Genomic DNA, 12930 nt, shown 5'->3' on the forward strand with positions numbered 1-12930 from the left:
CTTGGAATACATGTGTAAACGACAACAATAACGACAACAAAAAGCAAAAGCAAAAGCAAAACAGAACAAGAATCTGTTCCCTCTCGGAGCTTGCTCTTCAGTGGAAGAAAAATGACAACAAAGAGTAAACAATAAGTGCAGCTTTTTTGATATATAGGGACTCCGTTTTCTTTTCAAAACCACAGCATACCTAGGAGACACAGCCTCTCCCCTCTCTTTAAGTCTCCAGTGTCACTGCAAGGTCATAAACAAAATGGCATTTACCTGCAGTGTTTGAGGGGTGGGTGTGGCACCAAATACAACATGCAACTCAACCTAAATCGGAAACCCTGGTGAACAGATGCCCAAAGTGGGCTTCTCTGTATTCTCTTACTTAATTAGGAATTTACCAGACACTGTTCTGAGTGCTTTATAGATCCATTAACACAACAGCTCTGTGAAGCAAGTGCCATTATCATCCTCACGCTGGAGCTGAAGAGAATGAAGCACAGAGAAGTTGAGTATATTGCCTGTGGTCACACAGCTGGTGAGCACTGGGACTTGAGCCAAGGCAGTTTTCTCTAGCATCTATGCCCTTACCTACTAACAAACTAACTTCCTATGTTTCTACGGGTTGCCAATGGCGCCTGTAACAGTCCAAGCAAACTCCCGAAGGCAAACAAATCAGCAATATATAATTTTTGTGTATAAGATACACATAACGCAGATACCGAATCAGTCACGGGCATGCTGGAAAGTCTTTGCACTCACACTGTAATGGGTGAAAGGTTAACTCAGGAAATGACCAGGGTTGGAAGGCTCTACGTTTATGAGTTAAGGAAAATGATCCTCTTTTTTTGTCAGGGCTGGGAGTTGTTGGGAACACTGGGATTTCCGTTCCTCATAACTTTCCCTTTTATTAATCATCACCACCTATGATGTCATCTATGTGCTTATCTTGCTTATCGTCTGTACCTGGCACTAGAGTACGAGCTCCATGAAGGCAGAATGTCTGTCTACGTGGTCTCCTGCTGTATCTCTCGCTGAGAAAGACGCCAGCCACATAGTAAGGCACTCAATAAAAACTTACTGAATAAATGTTGGGATATAATGGTGATCTTACAACTGTAAATTTACTACAGTCACCAACTATTAATATCTCTTGGTGAAAAAAGACAGGAGGAGAAAAAAAGATCATAAAATGCCAAAAGTCTACTTTTACTGCTTTGAGTAATTAGGTGAAAAGCTTTGGTAGGGGATGAAGTTTATAGGATTGGCTAAAAGAAATGTTCGGGGTGTTCCTCTATGCATCGCACTTATTCATTGCGTAAAAGTCATAATCCTGATTTTGGCCAGCTAAACAAGGAAGGGCTCTTTTGAAATATTTTTATTTAACTACATTTTTTCCCAGTCATAAATGTTTCACAATACATGTATACACTCTGATACTATTTTAATTCTACCAGGAATAAAGTGGTCTTTCTGAAGTTCCTCTTGCACCCATCTCTTCAAACAAGAATATTATCCAAAACTTTTATCTTTGGAAGGGTGGGTTCTTGGACCCTTGAAGAGTCTATATATAGACTGTGATGATGTGATGATACTTATGTCCTGCTTAGGTAAACATTAGAATAATAAAAGGAAAAGAAAGATAAAAATAACACTTAGCAGGGGCACCTGGTGGCTCAGTCGGTTGGGTGATGGGCTCTTGGTTGGGGCTCAGGTTGTGATCTCTGGTTGTGGGATTGAACCCCGCATTGGGCTCTGCGCTCCATGCGGAGTCCACTTGCCCCCTCTCACTGTTCCTCCCCCCGCTTGCACGGGCGCTCTCTCCCCACCCCCCAAACCAAATAAATAAATAAAAATCTTAAAAAAAAAAAAAAACCCCAACACTTAGCAGTGATCATTTCTCCACGGCACTATTCTACATTACTGCTGTTTAATTTCTCTGGAAGGTAAAGACATCAATTGTATTTGCTTGAAAGTTTGTTGTTCGTTATGGGCAAGTGAATTTAAACTCGACAGAGGCTGCGTGTATGGGTAAAATATGAATTTAAAAGAAATACACACATAATTAAGGAAACACACAATCCAAGCCCCTGAAATAAATCAGTAAGCCTTAATGAGATTTTAGTCAGGTTGTTTTCCTTCCTGATCTTTTCGTCTGTATGCCAAATAGCTTCCTTACTTTTTTTTTTTCTTTCTAACAGAACAGACATTGGAAACACACAGGCAGCAGGCAGAAACCTGTGGAGAAGGATGGGAAGCTGCCCAGAAGGGTGAGTTGGGTTTCATAAAATGGGTTTGGCCAAAATGAATTCTGTGTGGTTTATAACTATTACCTACCTAGAGCTTGACTAACCACAAAACTAAGTTCCATAGTCAAATATTCGCAGGGTGTAAAAACCAGGCTTTACATTTACCCAAGAGCTAAAAATAGGTAGAAGGATTTGCAGAGCCCTTCTGCGGCTGTGAATAGCCTTCATCCGTCACAAAAGACATTCTACTTCTTTCTTGCTAATAGTCCTATCATTTCATATGTGTGGAATCTTACAGAGGTGGACTCTTAAAATAATGACTATCACTACTACTAGTAGAAACTAAATATACAGGAGAATCACTTCCAAATTCCAGCAAAGGCACCACTTATTTTAAATTAAGAAATATGTGATTTTAAAAATATATCCGGCATAATGAAAGATTTTTGATACCTTCTTAGCATTCCCTCTGATGAGGTTTTGTGGAGTCTTTTTCTTGAGGTAAAATTTACGTTGCACAGATCTTAAATGTAAAATTTGTTGTGACTTGGTAAACATATACACTCCTGTAACTACCTCCTCAACTGAAATATAAAACATTCCCATCACCCCAGAAATTCCCTTATGCCCCCTTTGTAGTCAATCCCCAGCTCCCCCCCCATAAGCAGCCACTGCTCTACTTTCTTTGTTTTTTTTTTAAAGATTTTATTTATTTATTTATTTATTTATTTATTTATTTATTTATTTAATGAGAGACAGTGTGAACAGGTGGAGGGACACAGGGAGAGGGAGAGAATCTCAAGCAGACTCTGAGCTGAGCTTGGAGCCCAGTGTGGGGCTGGATCTCACAACCTTGCGATCATGACCTGAGTTGAAACCAAGAGTCAGACTCAACCCACTGAGCCACGCAGGCACCCCATAGCCACTCTTCTAATTTCTACACCACAAATTAGTTTTGTCTTTTTTGGAAACGCACATTAATGGATTCATATAGGATTCAGTCTTTTGAACCTGGCTTCTTTATTTAATGGTTTTGAAAATCACCCATGTGGTTGCAGTGTCAATATTTCATTCTTTTTTTTTTTGCTGAAGTGTGTTCCACTGTATGAATATATCACCATTTGTTTATGTTTATTCTTCTATTAATGAAAATAGTATATTTGTAGATATAATGAATAAAGCCATTATGAACATTCTTATAGAAATGTTTTCTGTGGATATATGTTGTTTTTCTTGATTAAATACTTATTGGATCGTAAACTAGATGGACCTTTAACTTTATAAGAAGCTGCCAAACTCCTTGCCCCAATGTGCATCTATTAACAATGCATGCCAGTTCCAGGTGGTATCACTGATCTTTTCAAGTTTAGCAATCCTCATTTGTGTGAAATAATCTCTCACTGTGAATTATTTAGCATTTCCTGATGACCAACGTTGACCACTTTTATATGCCTTTATTGGTCATTTGTATGCCATCTTTGATGACGTTATGTGTTTAAGGATTTTTCCCCCAACTTTTTAAGTGGGATTTTGTCTTTTTATTATCATTTTCTAGAGTTTATTATCTATTGAGAATATAGTTTTTCATTTTTTAATGCCTGTTATGTTTTGAGGAGCACAAGTTTAATTTCAAGAAGGTCCAATTTGTTATTTTTTCTTTCACGTGTAGAGCTTTAAGTGTCCTTTCTAAAAAAAAATCTTTGCCAAATAAAATGTAAAGAGATTGACCATTGTTTGTTTTTAGATGCTTATAGTTTTAGCTTTTAGCTTTAGATCCATCTAATAGTAATTTCTCCGTGCAGGATAAAGTACATGCCAAAGTATAATTTCCACTGTGTATCCAGTTTTCCCCCACATCATATGTGAATAACTTTCTTTCTTTATTGAACTTACCTTGGCACCTTGGGAAAAAAATCAACCAAACATATATGTATGAGTCTATTTCTGAACTATTCTATTCCATTCATTATTTTCTACTGAAGTATAACTGACATACAACTATACTAGTTTCAGATGTACAGCATGATGATTCAATATTTGTATACATTGTGAAATGATCACAACAATAAGTCTGGTTACCATCTATCACCACACATAGCTAATGACTTTTCTTGTGATGAGATCAATTTTCTATTTATCCTTAGCATAGTACCAGACTGTCCTGATTATTTTGTCTTTATAGAAGTCTTGAAATCAGGTATTATGGTTCTTCCAACTTTGATCTTCAAGATGTGTTAAACTATTCTAGGGTCTTTGGTTTTCCATATAAATTTTAGAAGCAACCTGTCAATTTCTAATCAAAAAAGGTCTCTTGTGTTTTTGACCAGAACTGCACTTAACCTATGGATAAATTTTGGAAGAAATGATATCTTAACAATATTAACTTTCTAATCCACAAATGTGGGTATATCTCTTCATTTATTTAGATCCTCTATAGATTCTGTCAGCAATATTTTTAGTTTTCAGTATATAAGTATTACATATACATGTGTCTAGTAAAAATTTGCATTATATACTAGGCATTGCCAATAACATATTACAGAGAATTTGAATTCTATTTTCTTCCTCTGAAGTCTGTAAATCTTTGTTCTAGTGGGCAGTTACATTACTGGTTGACTGTCAACATTATGAAGCATTGCTTTTTCACTTTTTTTGGACAGGTTTGTTTTAGTTTTTACCCTTACTTTTAGGATGAATCCTTAGTCTTGGGATATAGATTTGACTCTTAAGTCTTGGCTCTTCTGGAGTTTCAATAGAATATCTTTTAAAGATTTTATTTATTTATTTGAGAGAGAGAGAGAGAGAGCACACAAGTGGAGAGAGGGGCAGAGGGGAAGGGAGAGGAAGAGGTAAAGAATCCCAAGCAGACTCTGTGCTGAGTGTGGAGCCCATCATGGGGCTTGATCTCATGACCCTGAGATCACGACCTGAGCCAAAACCAAGAGTTGGGCACCGAACCGACTGAGCCACCCAGGCACCCCTCAATAGAATCTTTTTTATGTTTACCAAAATCCTCTAATATAACTGAATTTAAGTACCAAACTGTCACCTCTGTACCAGGCAGTATTTGAACCACTCAGCTTTTCACTGTTACTTTCCACTGGGATACTTGGAATTTCCTTTATCTATGTTCAGGTTGGGAGTCAACCAAGAATTTAAGGAGATTTTATACACAAATTTGCAAACTCCACATCCTATGACTGCCTCCTCCTGGAATTTTCCCTCTCTGTTTCCAAACTCTGTGACAAATCAAGCCATTATGAATATAGCTAAATTTGAGTTCCAGTCGTCCAATGCTGTACAGGCAGGGGGGTAACCTTAGGCCAAAAGCTGTACAAATGTTGATCTGATTCAATATGGTTCTCTTCATCCAAGATCAAATCTCCTCCAGTTTCTGCCTGCTTTTGGTCACTCTGTAAGGACTCTGAATAGCTATTATTCATATTTTGTCAGTAAACTTGTTACTGTATTGTATGATTAGTCCAATCTAATTCACTCCACCATTATTAGCTCCAGAACTCTTCCATATATATGTTTAATAAGGATGATTTTCCCTCTTTTTGTTTTTTATAAATATATTTTCAATCTATTATACAATAATGTTGAAATTAAAAAAATACAGTATGGAAAAAATTACCTATAATTTCACTACCCAAACAACAATTGTTAAAAATTTAAAGTTTTCACCTCCGGATTTTTGTCTATACCTAAATAACAGAGATGTAACTGCCTATACCTCCAGTAAGACTGTAGGCACCTGAACGATTTTCATATGCAGAAACCTGCAGAAATATATATCTGCTTTGTCAAAAAACTTAGAAGTTGCTTACTTGTTCTTTAGAGGATTACTATGTTTTCATTGTTTCATTTAGTTTGACACAGTCTTAAACAGAAATAGAAATAAGAAATTGAAATACCATGACAGTGATCAGAATGACTTTATAGAATACCTACACATTTATGATTTCTTCTTTCACCTAAGTTATTCAGAAGTATGTTATTTCCAGTTATTTGGGTGAGTTTTCAAATATATGTTATTGATTTATAATTTAATTCCATTATTGTCACAGAATATACATTGTGTTATGGAATCTTAAAATCTACTGACACTTGGGTTTAATGGCCTAAAATATGGTTTTCTTGGTAAAAAGATGTTCACTTATATAAAAAAATGGGTATTCAGCTGTTGGGTGGAACATTTTATATATGCCCATTAGGTCATTTTGGTTGAAGTCTTATTCAAGGGTTCTATATTTTTGCTGACTTTCTACTTATTTTTTCACTAATTGAGCAGCAACTGTTGAAATCTATGACTATAATTATAGATGTTTCTACTTGTTTCTTTGAGTTGACAGTTTGTCGTTTCATGTATTTTAAAGCTCTGGTATTAGATGCATAAATATGTAGGATAATTCAGTTCTCATGAGGATTGACCCATCTGTCATTGAGAAAGGAATCTCTTTATCCCTGGTTATATTCTTTCCCCTGAAATTTACTGCATCTGATATTTAATATAGTCACTCAGTTTTCTTTTCATTAGTGGTATATCTTTTTCTATCTTTTACTTTTCATCTACTTGTGCTTTAAATTTAAAGTACACACAATACACACACATATGCATCTATAAGGAATATTCAATTTGAGAATCTCTGCTTTTTAATCAGAATGGTTAAACCATTTACATTTAATGTGACTTTTGTTATAGTTGGGTTTCAATCTACCATCTTACTTTTTTCCCCCTGTGTTTCACTTGCTCTTTGTTCTTTTTTCCCTTCTTTTCCGGCCTTCGGGTTAGGTTTTGTTTTTTTTCCTGCTGTTGTTTTGTTTTGTTTACATTTCATTATATCTATTTGTTGCTTTATTAACTATACTTATTTTTTAAGTGGCTGTGTTAGTGTTTATAATAGATACCATTAGCTGAACAGTGTATCTTCCATATCTCTCCTTAACATTCTTAGGTTTTTCTCTACTTTATTGAACTTACAGGATAGTTATAGCTGTTTAAATATCCTTATCTACTAATTCTATCATCTGTGTCATTTATGGGTTAGCTTAAATGGCTTTATTTTTTTTAAAGATTTTATTTATTTGACAGAGAGAGAGACAGCCAGCGAGAGAGGGAGCACAAGCAGGAGTGGGAAAGGAAGAAGCAGGCTCCTAGTGGAGGAGCCTGATGTGGGGCTCATCCTGGGATCACGCCCTGAGCCGAAGGAAGATGCTTAACAACTGAGCCACCCAGGCGCCCCAACTTAAATGGCTTTTTCCCCCTCATTATAGGTCATATTTTCCTACTTTCTTGTATGCCTACTAAGTTTTGATTGAATATCACACATTGTGATTTTACTGGGTTGAGTACTATATATATTTATACACACACATATGATCTTTGTTTAAGGATATATTTTAGTTATTTGGAAACAGTTTGATTTTTTTTTGAGACTGACATTTAAGATTAATTAATAGGATCAAGGCAGACTTTACTTAGGGCTGATTTTCTTCCCCAATACTGAGTCAATACTCCTCTAAGTACTCTAATTCCCCATGTATTATGAAATATTCCTACTCTGCTGGTAAAACACCAACTATCCCAAGTCTTATGCAAGCTCTGAAGAAAATTCTGTTTGCTGTTTTGAGTGGTTCATTCTCCAATCTTAGGAAGTTTCTTCACACATATGTGCTGAGGACTTGGGCAAGGCCTTCTCCAGATCTCCAGTGCTCTGTCTCTGAACAGGTCTTCCCTCTCTGATACCCTGCCCTGGAAACACTGACCACCTTGGCTGGCCTGAGCTCCCAACTCTATTTTCTCACCTCAGGGATTCCTCTGGGATTTCTCTGGGTCTCTTTCTTTGTTCTGGAGTCTGGAAACTCACTCCAGGAGATAAACAAACTGGGTCAACAATAGGGCTCATTTCATTTGTTTCCTCTCTCTCAGGAATTACTGCCCTACATTGCCTGCTGCTCAATGTCTGAAAACCATTGTTTCTTATATTTTCTCAGTTTATTCGTTGTTTCAGAAGAGAAGAGAAACTTGGCCCTGTTACTCCAACTTGGCTTAAAGCAGAAGTTTCTATTTATTTATGATGAGACCAAATTTAGCAATGTGTTATAAGGAAGCAAAGAAGGGATTAATTGGGTGTTCCATGGATCTTCCCATCAGCAAACATTTGTAACATGGGTTTTGTTGTTGGTGGTGGGTTTTTATTTTGTTTTGTTTTTTTCAAAGCAACATATGAAACCTTGGATGGTGAGGCTGGTGAGAGGCAGATTCTGATGAACAGAATTGAGGCATCATTGCCTGATATTTATGGTGAAGAGGGTGAAATCTAAAGGCCAGGTCAGCCACAAGGAAATGGGAGGACAGGTTGTAGGAATGAGGCCCAGGGAAACAAGGAAAAGCTGGCTGGTCAATGTGCCACAGGGCTGCTGGGCAGGGGGAAGGGAGCATTACTTCTACAAAGACCCTGTTTCAAGGTGAAGTCATTTTCACAGGTACCAGGATTTGGACTTTAACATACATTTTGGGGGGACACATTTCAATCCACTACATGTAGTGTGTCAGATATCTTCCTTTGACCTTCAGTTCTACACTCTACCCTTCTCTACTGTTCTCTCAGACCCTGGAGGCTGACTTACATGGGCTACCTCAATGGATTCCCATAAACTCTGGCTTCTAGCTGGGTTCAGTGAAATGGGGAGCTCCAGGAATAGATTGGAGAGACTGAGAAGAGTAAGGCCAGAGAATTTATTTACGTGGTTCCCTTCTCTGAGGTGACCCCAGCTTTGCTGTGCACCTTGACAGAAGTTTGCCAGGCCACTTGCTCTATTTGACTCTGGCTCATTCCCACCTCCAGTAAACTCTTTGTCTTGCTCTTTGTACCAAGGGCTTGGCTTCTGATAGCTCCTTCAATCTATCTTACAGTCTCCTTTGTAATCAGTCCCTTTATTAACAAGCCATCTAGAATTATCCTAATTTTTGTGTGCCATCTGTTTCCTGTTAAGATCCTGACATCAGTTGGGCTTCAGTTCTTCTAAATAAGTGATTACTTTTTAAAAATGTATTTGTAACTCATCTAGCACCAAAACATAAAGGAAAAATTAACCATTTTGATGAAAACCTGTAGAGATAATGCTTCTTAAATGAGTACTGGTGCAAATAATTTAACATATAATCACTGGTATATAATATTGTTATAATATATAATAAAGTTATATGTAATTAATGTACAATTAATAAAGTTAATGAACTTTATTATGAATATGTCATAGTTGTAATTATATAATTTTTTATCTTTTATTTATTTTAACTATTCCTGGGATCCAGGCTCTGAAGACTCATTTTCCTTGCCTCTATTATGTATATTTCTGTGTCTCTCTTTACCTAAGTCCTAGTTTATTGCTAATATACTCTGGTCTGAAGGATCAAATAACCTAGTTAATAGAATTTCAGGTTACACTGCATGTTAAATTGAGAATTTCAGGTTAAATTTTGACCCAATAAATGATGAGTAAAGGCAAACAAAATGAAGTGCAAAGCTTAATGCAGATGTTTGCTGGCAACTATTCTGAATGCTCACATGTTTTTCCTTCAGTGGTCAGGGGTTGAGAGAGGTCTGATATTTGGATAAACATGTCCATTTATATGGACTTGAAGTCAGATTAATAATTAGCAATAAGCCCATGGTTATTAAATGCCTCACTATCCATCTTTCGGTTTTCTCAGCTTTGAGACAGAACAAGAATTCAACACACAAGAGGTATCATCACTCTCTCTGCACTGTCACTCATTTCCTTAAAGAAGATAGACCCTACTTATCTTAACAAGATAGGTCACCAATGTGACAGGAGAAAATATGAATAGCCCATGGACTTTTAGAGTAATCAATTCCATACTCTGGTCAATATTCACAGTAGACATTATTTCTGAAGGCTGGATGAGTTAATGTGCATTCATTTTGAATATGTTTTATCCTAGAGAGCTCAAAAAACACATTCAAAGATGACTTAATATTTTGGTGAGCAGAAATTTATGGAACTTTAGGTCTTTAGAAATCTGATGATCATTAAAAGTTAGTGTAATGATTTTACAACTGAAGAAATGTAGAGAGATGAGAGACTTGCTCTAGGCACAAGGGTTGGTCACATAGCAAAGATCATGTCCTGTATCTCCAGAGCTCTAGTCCAAAGCAGAATGTTCATTTCAGAAACTAACTCAGCCACCCTATTGAAGAGACTGCTGCCCTTTGAGGCTTTTCGAATAATATTCTTTAGTCTGAAATTCTATCAACTTCAATCGTCAGCTCTCCCTTCAGAGTGTCATTAAACAGCTTGCAGGGAAGATGTAACCACAGAATATGTGCTAACAGACCCTAGCTCCACAATATTCAGCAAAGAATATGCTGATTTTATTATACAGGAAGTGGAATGGGCAAAATAATAGCAATCATAAGCAATGCTGAAATGCTAATACAGTGTCTCTACGGCACTTACATTAAAAACTGCCTGTAGTTCTAGGTAATTGACTAACTAATTGTAATGGTTTCTTATGCTGTTCAACTTGCTTGTCAAAGTAACAATCAAAAATACAAGGGCATTACTTATAAATGGCCTGAATTTTATCCTAATATTTATTAATTCTTCTAAGCAACTTTATTCATTTATTTATTTTTGCTTCATCATTATCACAAGTATCAATTTAGGCCAACACACTTTAAAGGGAATCATTTCAATGTGTAATAATCTGCGAACCAGACAGTAATGATTAGTACCATCTATTTGTCTATTTTGAAGAAAAATATCACCTAATGACTTCAAAACTCATGTTTTTTAGTGGAAAAAATTATATAAAAGTTAAAAGGTAAAAATAATGCTAAAATATTGCTATCTAAAAATCATAAAGAAAATTCTCCACGAGGTAGGATTCAATGGTCTCTGACGGAGTTCTGTGTGTGTAAAATTTTATAGTTATTCCACACTCCCCATGTATAAATTTCTTCAAAGTTGCATGTTCAGTTCCTGGAGTTGATGATGCATTACATGACTCAAGTGTCTTTGAAGAGTTAATGTTTCCAAAATTCTCTTAAGTTGCACTTTAAAGGCTAGAAGAATCTGGCTCAGTTTATATACTTTGCCTAGCACATAGGAGACCATAGGCAACTGGTTGTTGAATGAATGAATACTGAATGGAGTAAGCGAGAGCTATCTTATGTCATCAGAACAGTTTTGAACTATACAGGTACAGGCCCGGTTTTGTGCACTCTCACCTCTCTGCACCTTATCTGTGTCCAGAAGACTGACTTTAGAACTGCAGTAAGGGATCCGGTGTGCCTTGGTTTCCAGTCACCTTCAGCCAATAGGAGGAGTGGCGGGAGATGCAGGGGGAGAAGGAAGAGGCCAAGGTGGTCATCCACCTGCTTTTCCCATATGGTTTTCTTCACTCAATGACCCACCATGGCTCTTGCCAGCTGGTCTTCTCCATTCAGCTCTCTCTCTCTCTGGAGTCTAGTACCTGCTCCCTTCCCCCGGTGCCTTTTCAGGCAAAGGGGTGATGACAGCCCCCTCAAACTTCAAGACTTAGAGAACTGCATGACCCTTCGCTGTCTTCCTCAAAACCCTGCCCACCCCTTTGCAAAGAGCCCCTGAGTAAACAGTCCTCAGTTACCCTGCTTGAGTAAGCAAGGCATTGCCCATCTGCCATATAGTCAAATAAAATAGAAGATAAATCTCAGATCACCAGTAAGAAAGGAAAATGGTGCTCATTTGTTGTAAGTGAACTGATACTTTCAGGTCAGTCTGATAACGTTTCCTATACTTGGACAGGGATAATCCATCCACCAATAATTATTCTGTAGATATTTTGTGTCAGGCGCTGGGCAGGGCAGAGGAAAACTATAACCCATAATTTCTGTCTCAAGGAGAGTTTACAGTCTAGTTGGTGCTCTAGGTAAGTGTTAGATAGAGTGGCCTTGAGGCAGTGAGTCTTCTTTCTCTTGGTATCTCTAGGAACAGGGATGAGAGGCAAGAGCATTAGGTGAATAGGATTGTGTAGATTCAAATCCCAGCTTTGCTATTGACTGGATATGTGACCAAAGATAAGTTACTCATTCTGTCTGGACTCAGTTTGTTCATCTATAAAATGGAAATGCTCATGCCATCCAGGGGTGCTGTAGGAATTACTCAAGGCAGCCAAGTATAGAACTTAACATGGTGTTTGACTCTTTAGAAGCACACTATAAATGCTACGTGTTGTTATAAGTGATACCTAATGGGGGTAGGCAGAGTGGGTTAACTCACAGCCTAGAAATAGGGACTGTGGAAAAGTATAGAAAAACATTTAATATATATATATATATTCTGCTGCTACATTCTATACAACGATGCTCTCCCCCCCAGACTTAAGACATCTTATTTGTATTTAATTTTGAAAAAATCCATGAGGTATTTGAGCCAGAAGTTCCATATAATTGGCTGGATCCTTCAGAGAACAAAGGGAGGGACAGATTTGGGGAAGGACAGGGTCAGTCCCAAGGGGCCATGGATGGTTGTGAGGCACACAAGGCCAGTGACTGTTGAAGGCATGGAATCCAGGCCTTAATTTTAGGAACACTGTCTTTACTCAGAGTTAACTTTCAGAAATCAGACAGCACTAGAGTGTGATGAAGAAAAAGGCCGGAACATCCTTAAGCGTCTAACTCCT

The sequence above is a fragment of the Ursus arctos genome, unplaced genomic scaffold (genome assembly GCF_023065955.2).
Source record: "Ursus arctos isolate Adak ecotype North America unplaced genomic scaffold, UrsArc2.0 scaffold_30, whole genome shotgun sequence".
Lineage (NCBI taxonomy): Eukaryota > Metazoa > Chordata > Mammalia > Carnivora > Ursidae > Ursus > Ursus arctos.